The following is a 13,167-nucleotide window of genomic DNA, read 5'->3' on the forward strand; positions in this document are numbered from 1 at the left end:
CATACAGTGAGTAAAGGGAGGAGGTCAAGAGGATTCAAGAACAAACCTCATCCCCTGTAATGCCCTTCCAGACCCCAGGGCCAAGAGGTCATTTGTAAGGCAAACAATACCACTACGACTACTACTGACAATAGCAAACATTGACCTAGCACCTGTTCTGGGCCAGGTACACCCCTAAGTACTCTGGGCATGTGAACTCATCATCACAACATTCCTATGAGTTAGGCCCGATCAGTATTTTCATTTTACAGAGGAGGAGACTGAGGCACAGAGAGGCTAACTTGCCCAAGGTCACACAGCCAGGAAGTGGGAGAGCAAAGCTAGAGTCCAGGAAGGCTGGTGCTAGGGTTCATGCTCTCATGGTGCTGTCCCTCCTCCTCCATCCCCCAGGAGGTGATTCAGGGGGACATACCACCGCAGGTGAGGCAGGCTCCTTCTCCAGGAAGGGAAAGCCAGCGTCTGGAGAAGTACAGGTTCCATAGCAAGAAAAAAGTCAGGAGCAGGAAGCGGTTGATGTCTGGTTTAGTGGGGGTGAGAATGTCCTCTCAGAACAGGCCTCAGTCTCTCCTATCAACCCCAAAGAAAGGTGAGAGCCGGGCTTTGGCAGGACTCCCCAGGCCTGGACGTCCCACGATTCTGGTCCCAGACACTGGCAGAGCAGGACTGGCTGCCCAGTGAGCAGCCCATACCTGCGGCTGGGCACTCTGCGGTGTAAAACGCCCAACTCAGGCACCGTGAGAAGTTTTGCTGACCGGTTCCAGCCCTTTCCAGAGAATTCTGAGCAGGGCCACAGGCTGGGGCAGGGACTGGTTAATAAAAGGAGCTGGAAGAATGTTCCTTTGCTCTGCCCCTCACCCCTAGGCCCCCAGAGCCAGCACTTTCAGCTTGTCAAGAGAGAAAGGTGCAGGAGGCATGGTAAAACCCAGGGCAGAAGCGGGGCCGTGGGCAGCGGCGAACAAGGGCCTCTTTTGTTATTTCCCTAGCAAGGGAAAGGCGGCTGTCCTGACTGCTGTGGACAGAGGGGCCGTCAGCTCCGTCCAGTGAAGCCTGGAGCTGGCCTCTGAGAGGCCCTGAGGGCAGGAGTGCCTTTCTCGTGCCTGGAATGCCCTGCATTTCCAAATCCTCTCCTTCCTGCCAGGCCCTCTGCCTCCAGGCTGTGTGCTCACAGGCTAGCATGCCTCTCTTTAGGCCTCAGTTTCCTCATCAGCAAAATGGGACTCTGGACCATGCCTGCCTCCACGTGTCAGAGAGATCAAAGGAACTAATGCATTTGGGGCAGCAGTTCTCAGCCTTGGCACCGCGAACATTTGGGGCCTGAGGATTCTCTGTGGGGGGCTGTCCTGTGCATGGGAGGGTGTTTAGCAGCATCCCTGGCCTCTACCCATCAGATGCCAGTAGCACCCTACTCCCACTGTGAGAATCAAAATTGCCTCCAGACATTGCCACATGTCTCCTGGGAGCAAATTTGCTGGAAGACTCACTGATTTAAAGCATATCCTCTAAGGCCTGAGACACAGTAGGTGCTTTGTCCCTGAAGGTAGCCAACGTTTTTTTAGCTCTCTACAAGCATCGTCTATTATTATCATACCCATTTCACAGATGAAGAAACTGAAGCACGAAGAGGTTAAGTAACTGGCCCAAGGTCACACAGTTGGTCAAAAAGCCAGGACTGGGGCCAGGCATGGTGGCTCACGCCTGTAATCCTAGCACTTTGGGAGGTTAAGGGCAGGGGGGTGGGGGTGAGGGGCAGATCACCTGAGGTCAAGAGTTCGAGACCAGACTGGCCAACATGGTGAAACCCCGTTTCTACTAAAAATACAAAAATTAGCCTGGCGTGGTGGCAGGTGCCTGTAATCCCAGCTACTCGGGAGGCTGAGGCAGAATTGCTTAAACCTGGGAGGCGGAGGTTGCAGTGAGCTGAGATCGTGCCACTGCACTCCAGCCTGGGCAACAGAGTGAGACTCTGTCTCAGAAAAAAAAACAAAAAAACAAAAAAAAAAACCAGAGTTGGAACCAAGCAGCCGAACCCAAGCTCCTCCCCCAACTGCCCGATCACTTGTGTTAGTTCTTGTCTCCATAAACTCCAATCTTCAGAAAGCCCCCTGAGATTTCCAAACTCCCACTCCAGTGTCTGGATGACATCACTGTCCTCTGGGAAGCCTGTCTTGATGTCCCACCTTCCCCATCCAGCACAATCGCTCCCTTCCCTGATGGCCTCCACTGAACCACAAAAGAGTGTGGGTTTTCAACGAGGCAGATCTAGGCTCAAGTGCCAACCCCACTATTTTGTCAATGGCTATGAGATGCTGGGCAAATGGCTTAATCTCTCTGAGCCTCAACTTCCTCATCTGTAAAATGGGTCCATCGCCTCTGGGTCATACTGCATGGCTGAGAACACAGACCCTGGAGCCAGAATGGTGAGGTTTGAATCTTACCTCGGCCACTTCCCAGCTGTGGGAGCTTGGGCAAGTGAGGGAACCACTCAGTGCCTCAGTTTCTTCATCTGCAAATGTGGGTAATAACACACCAGCCCACAGAGCCACAGTGAACATAAAAAAGCTCACAAGCATATCATGAGTGCTTAGAACCATGCCTGGCACTTAGTAGATGCTAGAGGTGCTGGCTGTGGCTCTTTTGAAGTCTCCTCGGGGGACAGAGGAGAGTGCAAGAATAAGGCATGTGATGTGGCCCAGGACATCAACAAAGCTGAGGTCACTTCCTACAGCCTCCCAGGTGTCGGCACTTTCTTGTAGGGGATCTGAGTACAGTGGAAATCAAAGTCCTCTCTCTGCGCAGAGGGCTGGTAAGGTCCCGCAGGAGAGTAGAGCTAAAAGGGTGGGGAAGGGACTTCACCAGGTTGACCAGCAGGGCAGGGGCTTGCTGGCCTCCCCGGCCCTGCTCCAATGTCTTTTTCTAGCTGGGGCTCACTGTTGTGTTCTGCCTATGGGTGCTCCTACCAGCACCCCAGGCACCTTCCCATGGCTGTCCCTCTTCATGTGAATTTCAAGGACAAACAGAAAGAGCAGAGAGCCTGGACTCTCTGCAGATAATAGCAACAGCAGCAATCCTTTATTAAGCACCTACTGCGTGTCAGCACCTTTGAGCCTTCCCAGCAGGTGAGTATCATTATGCCCACTTTGCAGATGAATAAATTGAGGCTCAGGGGAGGGAAATCACTTGCCGGGAAGTGGTGTGACCTCGTGTGGCTCTTCCCAAGTCCCCAGTGCATCTCAGCTGAAAAAAGCAGTTTGGACACACGTGTCTGACTTGTTCCAGGCCCGGGCCAGGTCTGCCCCTAGCTAGGGTGCTGACTTCGTGTCTTCAAGGTCTGGCGGTGTCAGAGAATTCTGCTCATCAGTCCAGAGAGCACTGTCCTGTTGAGTTGGGTCAGGAAACACGATCTTGCTCCCTGCTGCATCACTGGAAGTCACGCCAGCCTGTTTACACAACTGGCAGGAGCTCCGGGAAAGTGGAAAGTTGGCTGGACCTCAGAGGAATTGTTCTGGGGTCAGCGGGTCTATGTGCCCACTTGAGGGATGGGGCAATGGGTCAAACCGGGTAGGGAGAGCATGGAGGGGCACAGATGAGGGATCTGGGTCCACTAGGCTGGGAGAGGTTAGCAAAGTCTCTCCAGTCCCCTTCTGGGCCTCAGTCTTCCCAGCTCAGAATAGAAAGGGCTGGAAACCCTGATTCCTGCTCAAACGTTACGCAAACCGGGAAGCAGTCTGGGGTTTTAGACCCTGTACAGGTTCTGAAATCAGAACTTGTGTTCAAATCCAAATTCATGGAATGAATACTTTTTCACTGAGCACCTACTATGTGTCAGGCACTACTCTGGGTACAGGGCTGCCATAGAGCACACCATAAGCATAAACCTGCTCTTAGGTCACTCACAGCCAAGGGGGAGAGGCAGACACTAGACAAAGAAATGATCATTTCAGATCAGGATGAATGCCATGAAGGAATAAAACAGAAGGCTGTTTTAGAGAGTGATTTGTGGGATGAAGAGGGCAGGTGTGCTTGAGAAGCAGTAATCAAGGAGGACTTCTAGGAGGAGGTACCACTGGAGCCAAGACCTAAATGACCAGAAGCACCAGCTGTGGAAGATCTGGGGCAAGAATGGTCCAGGGAAGCTAGTGCAAAGGGCCTGAGGCAGGAGCAAGCTTGGCAGCTTTGAAGAACCAAAAGAAGGCACGTGAGGCTGGGGCACAGTGAGAAAAGACAAGGGCATGGGAAGTTGTAAAATCAGGTTTTCTAATTTCTGTATTTGAGGCTCTGAGATCCTGGAGGGACTGCCCCTTCCCAGGGCTAGCAAATTCCTAGAAAGAATAAACTACTAGCCTGCAAGCATTCCTTCATATGTGAAACAACCAATCGAGACTCCATACTCCCTACCACCTCTTTTTGAGGGATCTCACATGAATCCACCTGCCCTAATCACCCCAGAGCCAGGTACAAGACAACTAGGGGAAGCCCCTATGCCCCCAGAACCACTGAAATGATTCAAACTAACTAGCCAATCCTAAACCTGCACACCCTGCCTTGCCCGAACATATTGCCCACAGTAAAGTCTCATGCCCACGTTTCCTCTTATTCCCTTGCCTCCCGACGGACCCTCCTGCTCCCCTGTGTGGCCCTGTGTGGCATGGTATGCCTCCCGCTTCTAGGGCCATCTGAGTATAAAAACTTCTTTGATAATGCTGATTTCTGTGTCTGTGTGTTTATCATACCCAAATAAAACAAATTCCATTACCATTAAAACAGACACAAGGGGACAGGTGGGCAGGAGCTGGATGACACAGGGCCCTGGGGCCACAGCTGTGAGCGTGGGTGTCATTTTAAATTCTACTCACCAGCTGGGGACCTTGGGCTACAACACTGCACTGTGCTGACCCTTGGTGCCTCCTCACAGGCCTCCCTTGTCTGGATGTTCTAAGCATTGGCTGCAATGCATGTGAAGTACCCAGCATAACACCTGGCCCTTAGTAGGTGCTCCGTCTATGGTTGTTTTTGCCAGTTTCTGCCCTCCTGGGTCGCTGTGCACTGGAAGTCTGCATCTAGAGTTGGGAAGATGACTCCTTGCCCTCTCCCCCTGCTCAGGACTCTTCCTGCTCCTTGCCTCTTGCGCTTCCCATTCCCCAGGAGTACACTTCCTTCCTCTCTTCATCTTACCACGTCCAGTCCAAGCGCAAAGCCAGCCAGAGACAAGAAGCCTTCCCAGCTTGTCAGCCTGACCCCAGAGCTTTACGGTGAGTCACAGCCTGTCCCTGTCCCTGGATTGCCAACCTGGCTCTCGAATTAGCCTCTGATTATTCCCGGAGTGTCCAGGGTCAGCAACTTTCTGCAGGAGGCAAAGGGCCAGGGGAGATAGGTGACAGCAGGAGTTTGGAAGTCAACCATCTGCCGCCATCTGCCAGCCTAATGTGGGCAGGGGTCTCCTCCTGTCTGCACGTGGGCTCTTCATTGGGCAAATGGAGAGAATCGTAGTAGCTCCTTCTTGGGGTCGTGATGAGGATTAATGAGAAAATGCATGCCAAGAACTTAGCACACAACTGGCATTCTTTCTTTCACTTATTCGACACATACTTATGAGCACCTACTATGTGCCAGGCACGGGGCTGGCTCCAAAGATACAATGGTGAGCAGGACAAAAAAAAAATATCTCTGCCCTTGTGAGCTTATACCCCATGGGTGGGGAGGGGGGAAGGGGGTTAATATAGATAATGCACCAGCAGATACATAATTAAAACATAATACGTTGCCAGGTAGTGATAAAGACCATGAAGAAAAATAAGGCAGAATGGAGTGTAAAGGATTTTTCATTTTCTATTTTAGATAGGTTCTAAAGATAGGGGCAGGGACAGCCTTTCGGAGGTAAGATCTGAACGGAGATCAATGAAGGGAAGGAGCAAGACTTGCGGACATCTGGGAGAACAGAGGTTCAGAACGAGGGAGCTGCAAGTGCAAAGGTCCTGGGATGAGAGCAAGCTTGGGATATTTAAGGAGCAGTAAGAAAGCCAGAGCGGTGGCAGCAGAGGGCATGAGAGGTGGAGTGGGGTTGGAAGATGGATCAGCAAGGAAACGGGGACCAGAACTCCTAATAAACATACAGTAAACATGAGCTGTCCTTAACCTTTGTTGAGAGCTAGCTATGATCTGAATAGAAATAAGCGAACTTGACCTCTGACCCCCCTCACCTGTCATCTAGAAGTTAGCTGTCAAGAGATTAAATGAAATGTCTTTAGCATAAAACATTGATGAGGCCAGATACAGTTGCTCGTGCCTGTAATCCCAGAATTTTAGGAGGCTGAGAGGGGCGGATAGCTTGAGCCCAGGAGTTTGAGACCAGTTGAGTGGCATGACTCCATCTCTACAAAAAATACAAAAATTAGCCAGGCGTGGTGACGTGTGCTTGTAGTCCCAGCCACTTGGGAGACTGATGTGAGAGGATCACTTGAGCCCAGGAGGCAGAAGTTGTAGTGAGCCGGGATCATGCCACTGCACACCAGCCTGGGCAACAGAGAAAGACCCTGTCTCAAAAATAATTAATTAATTAAAATAAAAACATTGATGACCGATGCCTGAGACAGGGTACTCCCTGGAGAGGGGGATGGAAGTGCTCATCTCCGCCCTGCCCCTCACTGAAGTCTTTGGAAAATTCACTTCCTTTTCTGGGCCTCAGTTTCCTTTTTGTGGGGGTTAAACTAGAATGAGCACCAGTTCTGAAATGTTACGATGGCAACTGTAATATTAATAGCTGACAGTTACTGAGTGCCAACTATAAGCCAGCACTCCAGTAAGTACCTCAAACATATGAACCCATTTCCTCCCCACAACAGTATGAGGTTGAACTATGATTAGACCCAATCTCCAGATGAGAAAACTAAGGCACAGGACTGACCATTTCAACATAGTCCTTTGCACCAAATGCTACCAGCATCTCCCATTTTTTTTTCCAAATCAATTTCAAAGATCCCAACCAGAAAAGCATGTGTAAAGGTTAAGTTGCCAAAAAATAAAATAAAATTTACATGTCCTCTGAGACACACATTTTGCATGTATGAACTTATTTATTCATTGTAAAATCCTGTGAAGAAAGGACTGTGGACATTTCCATTTTTCAGCTGGGGAACTGGGTTCAGAGAGGTGAAGACACTCTTCCTGCATCACACTGCTCATCAGGGCAGAGGCTAGAGAGGAATTCGTATCCAAATGAATCCAAAGCCTGGAACCTTTTTGACCAAGCCAGGCTCTCTCCTGAACACCAGGGTTTGCATCCCAGGAACACGGGGCCCACATGATGGGACCCATCTGGGAATTATGGACAACTAATGCATCAACATTCAGAGGGAGACATGGGGCTAAACTTCCCAGCTGCTCCTGGGAGAACCAGTCTGGTGGGGTGGTTTTGCCATGTATTCATCTTTTCTTGCTGCTGTAACAAATGACCCCAAATGGAGTGGCTTAAGAAACACAAATGTATTCTTTTAGAGTTTTGGAGGCCAGAATTCTGAAATCATTTTCACTAGGCTAAAGTCAAGGTGTTGGCCAGGCTGGTTCCTCCTGGAAGCTCCAGGAGAGAGAATCTATGCCTTGCCTGTTCCAGCTTCTGGAGGCCACCTGCATTCCTCAGCTCACAGCCCCACATCACATTGCTTTTTCTCCCTCTGCTTCCATCATCCTATTACCTTCCGATTTCAGCTTCTCCTGCCTGCCTCTCAGAAAGCCGCCTGTGGATTACATCAGGTCCACTTGGATACTGCACAATAATCTCCCTGTTTCAAGATCCTTTACCTAATCACACCTGCAAAGTCCCTTTTTTCCATAGAAAGTAACATTCACTGGTTCAGGGGATTAGGACACCGGCACCTTTGGTGGGTCACTATTCAGCCAGCCACATGCCCGAGATTTCCTTTACTTAACAGTTCACCAAGCTTCATGGTGGCAAGAAGGCCATCCATGTACAGATGAGGAAATTGAGGAGCTGGGGCTATCAGTCAACCTCAGCATCCCCAGACAAGACACGCTTCCAGGCTATGGGTCCAGTATTTCTTGAAGCATAAAAAGCCAACTCCAGAAGACTTTGGGTGGAACAATGAGGTTACCTCCCTTCTAATCCTTCTTTCCTTCTCATTATTTCCAAAACAAAGTCTCAGTTTGGTACTAGTTTGTCTTTAACGCCTCACTTGATGATATCCCTCCCCTTGCAACAAAGAGAGGGCAGACCGCAGGCCCATAGCTTCAACCAGGCAGTATGTACCCAGTATTAATCAGCATTAAATATTTACCTATCTATTGCTAGTTTTCTTCTCCTAATCATCAGTGATGATCCTGGTTTTCCATACATGATACCCACATAAAATCTCCTTTTAAAGTCATTGCATTTAAGTTTTTTTAAAAGGAGAGGGCAGTAAGACATTAATGTAAAAAGAATAACAGGAATGTAATTAAGTAAATAATATTGAGTGGTAAGGGACTCTGGCAAAAATGATGTGAGTGGTATTTGGATGATGGAAACCAAACCAGATTCACTCCATTCTGGGGTGCATGGGGGAAAACTCCCTGTCTGAGCTCCCTGAGGCTCAAATGAGATGATAGAAGGTAAAATCAGCAGGCAGTGTCTGGCCAGAGAAGGTGCTCAATCCGCAGAGCTGGACTTGCAGTTTTTTTCTGGAAAACCTCTGTTGGGGAAAACTCAAGGGCCTCTCTCACTTCCTGGCCACTCTCACTTCCAAAATCCAGGACTAAGAGAGAAGGAGGAGGAGTGACCGAAGAAGTAGTGTTTAGTAGCTGTGTGACCTCGGAATTTAATCTGTCTGTGCCTCACTTTCCTCATCTCTAAAAATGGGGATAATTATTGTTTGAACTTCCTACATCTGATGTGAAGAGTAAATGAGCTGAAATTTGAGATGCATGTAAAACAGCATTTTGTAAATATGAGAAAATCTGTGGCTACTGCTCTAATTATAAACTCCCACTATACGCTGAGCACTACTCTGGACACCTCCTGTATCTTCCCCTAATTCTCGTAACAGAATGAGAGGGTGTGAGTCCTCCTCACTTCACAAATGAGACTCAGGCTCAGAAATTCAAGGTCTCCAGCCCAGGCTCCCCTCTTCAGAGCCAGACACAAATCCAGGTTTTCTCAACTCTAAAGCCCATGTTCTCTCCATCATTTAACTTCTCTGAGCCTCAGTTTCATCATCTGCAAAATAGGAGAACTAAAACATATTTTCAGCATGAAATAAAAACTAAGAATTTATAGTACAGGCACAATGTATTAACTCACTGTGGCCAGAAAATAACTGGGAAAGAATATAATATTATGGCTGTGTTATAAATGAAGAAACCAAGGCCAGAAATAGAAAATGACTTGCCCAGCAAGTATGTGGAATGCGAATGCAGTTCTGATTCCAAAGCCTCAAAACTGGGAATGAAAGGACCATCTTCCTGGTCATCTACCTGCCCACAAATTAGGCAAATGCAAGAAAGGGGGCCTCTGACCTTACAGGTGTACTACCACCCCCCCCAAAGATCTCTACCCCAGAGTAAGTCTGCTGTTGGCCACTGTGACACCTTTGTGCAAATTAGAATAAAAGGCCCTTCCTCAGGTGGATCCAGCTGTGCACCAGGGTGCACAGCTTGGCATGTGGAATGCAGGCTGGTTCAGCCTTACTTGCCTCCTCAAGCACCTTGTGCAGTGCACAGCTTGCACAACACTCTGTAGCAGCCTTGCCGAGAGCCTCCCCAAACTCTTCCTTCTCAGAGCATCTTTAGAGTCATCTGTGAGTCCCCAGTGTTAAGAACTCCTCTTGGACAGGTGGTCAGTATCATTTAATTTGCTCTCAGGGGGCATAAGGCAGGAAAGGGGGTAAGGCTTCTCTGCAAACAAGTGGGGCTGGAGCTTATTTGCAAGCCTGTTTTATTAATAAGAGTCCCATCTGTGCCCACTAGCTAAGATCACTCCCCAAACCTCTAACTTGCAGGATGGCCATTCTTGGAAAACGACGTAGTCCCTGGGGTAGCATCCCAACTTCCTGAGCCCCCAGCCCTCTTCATAGCAAGAGCTAGGATCCCCAGTGGTGCTGGAAGCGGCAGCCATGCATTCCAGAGCTCATCCCACTCCTTTTCATCCCTGCTGACAGCATTTCTGAGCCAGAGGACATAATGTAAGAATTGTTCCTTCCAGCTCTGCTCTGCAGATTGACTCCAGCCTCCCCGAAGACAAGCTCACCAGTCACCAGGAACAGGTGCATGAAAACCAACCCTCTCGACACACAGACTCCTAGAACAGCAAAGCAGCAGTGGATAGGAGATGTCATCAAGCTGGAAACCCAGGCCCCAAAGAGGGGTTGTCTCCTACTCCACACTGCCTGGTAAATGACAAATAACTGAACATCTCCAACTTCTTTCCTGATGTGATATCTGCAGTTTCGCAAGTTGTTAGTGATCCATGTATACAATACAACCTGCATTCATGGCGCCAGAATATCCATGTGGAAGAGGCTGAGAAGTGACAATCTGATGTTGGAGTGGACGCTGAGGATGCCTGTCTTGAATTGCCCAGCAAGCATGTTTTGAAGTTAGTCCACCAGCCTCTGTTTGGGGAGGCTCTCACAGGGAGTGACTGGTGAAGATGACCAGAATTGTCTTGAAGCTCCATGTGCATAACAAACCTACTGTGCTTGCTTTAACCCATGTCCCGTTTTGCACCGAGAATACTGCACTGGCAGTGAGCTGCACTTTTTTTTTTTCTAAATGGGAAATGGATTAAATGTGTGTCCCGGATCAATAAAGATGATGATGTTTTCTAAGGATACTTCTTATTCGCATTGTATATGAAATTGAGAAACACGTCTGTTCTTAATGTCAGAGAATCTAATAATGATAATCATATAAATATTGTTATATGGGAGAGGAGGCTTCAGGTATGCCAACAGAGATTTTGAGGGAGGTGAAGGTCCTCCAAAGAGCCAGACCTGCCTCCTGGGAGGAGGCCCTGGTTCATCAACCACTTAAAGAGGCAGTGACATCTAGAGCCATATAAAGGGTCCCCACAAGGGAACTGTAGGGAACAAAGGGGTGGTTTGTATTGAATTATAACTAAGAAGAGCATGTAAGGCACAGCAGTTAGAAAGAAGTACAGACTCTTGCCTGTAATCCCAGCACTTTGCGTAGCCGAGGCTGGTGGATCGCTTGAGTCTAGGAGTTTGAGACCAGCCTGGGTGACATAGTGAAACCCCGTCTCTACTAAAAATATAAAAATTAGCCGGGTGTGGTGACAGGAGCTGGTAGTCCCAGCTACTTGGGAGGCTGAGGCAGGAGGATGGCTTAAGCCTGGGAGGTGGAGGTTGCAGTGAGCCAAGATCGTGCCACTGCACTCCAGCCTGTGTTACAGAGCAAGACCCTATCTCTCTCTCTTTCTCTCTCACACACACACACACACATACACACACACACACACACATAAAGGAGTATAGACTCTGCATTCTGGCTTTGCAGCAGCTGTGTAACCTTAGGCAAGTCACCTAACCCCGCTGAGTTTCCATTTCTTCACCTGTCAAATAGGGATGCAAATAACAGCTGCCTCTCTGGTTGTTGTGGGCGTTACATGGGACAAGCCTGACAAGCTCCTAGCATGGCCCCTAGCACATGGTAAGAGCTAAGCACTCAATAAAACACCTTCTTCATCAGGCTTAGCAACATCATAAGGGGTTAGTTACATCCCAGGGGCTCTCCCTGTTATCTCTCCCTGCTTTCCATTCAGTTGTGCATGTTGGAGTTCAGATAGGAAGAGGATCCTTTGTGAAGCTCAAGCTTCAGAGCCTCTCCCAAGCCTCGTACCGAATCTTGTATTTGTAAATCTGTATTCATTTTCTTCAAGAGTCCCCCTCAAATAGTAAATGCTCCAGGCCCCTTAACCCTTGGATCTGCTCCTGGGTTCATGTTCTTGCTAGAGAACAGAGCAGAGAGAAGCTGTCGGGACCCCTACTGAGAATAGAGACCTTGTGTTTTATCTCTTCTTGCTGGAGAGCTCTGCCTATGGCCTCGCAGACAGCAATCAGTCAAGGCTCAGCCACCCACACTTCCACCAGAGATGTTTCACAAAGCCTTACTCAACCTCTCACATCAATCCCAGAAGCTAGCGGTGTAATCGCTCCACTTACAGGGAAGCAAAACCCAAAGAGGAAAGGAGATTGGTCCAAGATCTTAAGATCCACAGGTCAGAAAGTGGCCTGGGGTGGGCTGAGTTTTGCAAAGGTGACCTCATCCTTCTTCCATCATTTATTGTGTTTTTCTCTTCCACGTCGAGAAAGTCTAATAGCTTAGATAATTTCACACTAATGAACTTGCTGTGTGTTAGCCCTGGGTCTCCTTGGAACCACCTGGTGTCACCTTCTTAATCCATGTGCCCAAGGAGGGCTCCTTCTTCCAGAAGAAGCTCCCTGGTCTCAGCTGATCGGTGCTGGGTAATGCACCACTAAATTATACCTCCTCTTTACTTTTATTTTTGTGAACATTTAATATCTCACTGAGAGATGGTGAAGCAACTTCCTGGAGGTAGAAGGCTTATCTTACAAGCCCAGTGCCCTCTCATGATGCCCTGGCTGGGCTGGGCACAGGTGAAGAACCCAAAAGGGACCAGTGGTACCATCTCCTTCCAGCCCCCACTAGTGTTGATTTCAGTTATGACTCCTGAACTCCACCTGCGGCCTTTGATCTTACAGGGGTTACTTCCTTGGGGAGACTGAAAACAGCTAGGGTTCTGGATTCTGACAAGCCGGGGACTGAATACCGACATAGTCACTTGCTGTGTGACTCTAAGCAAGTCACTTTCTCTCTCTGAGCCTTAGTTTTCTCCTCTGGAAAATGGGTCAAATAATCTTTCCCCTCTGAGACGCGTTGAAATGATTAAATAAAGTGATACACAAAAGGCAAATCCTCACCTGTAGTAAGCACTCATGAATCTTACCGTCCTCATCACGTAAGGACCTGGTGCAGAAAAAGACCAGTCACTGCTTATTGGGCATTTATTCTGTATGAGGTTTAGGTATAAGAGATTTCCATATATTGCCTCATTGATATTCACCGCTGCCCTATGGGTGGGCACTATCATTTCTCCCATTTTTACACATGAGTAAACTGAAGTTCAGAGAGGTTAAGTGA

At 48.7% G+C, this 13,167-nt stretch overlaps 1 protein-coding gene across 1 annotated transcript in view; it reads right to left on the reverse strand.

The window, feature by feature from the left end:
• Nucleotides 1–13,167, reverse strand: part of SLC13A3 (solute carrier family 13 member 3) — a 93,432-nt gene that overhangs the window by 79,477 nt on the left and 788 nt on the right. The window lies entirely within an intron of this gene.

The sequence above is a fragment of the Gorilla gorilla genome, chromosome 21 (assembly GCF_029281585.2).
Source record: "Gorilla gorilla gorilla isolate KB3781 chromosome 21, NHGRI_mGorGor1-v2.1_pri, whole genome shotgun sequence".
Taxonomy (NCBI): domain Eukaryota; kingdom Metazoa; phylum Chordata; class Mammalia; order Primates; family Hominidae; genus Gorilla; species Gorilla gorilla.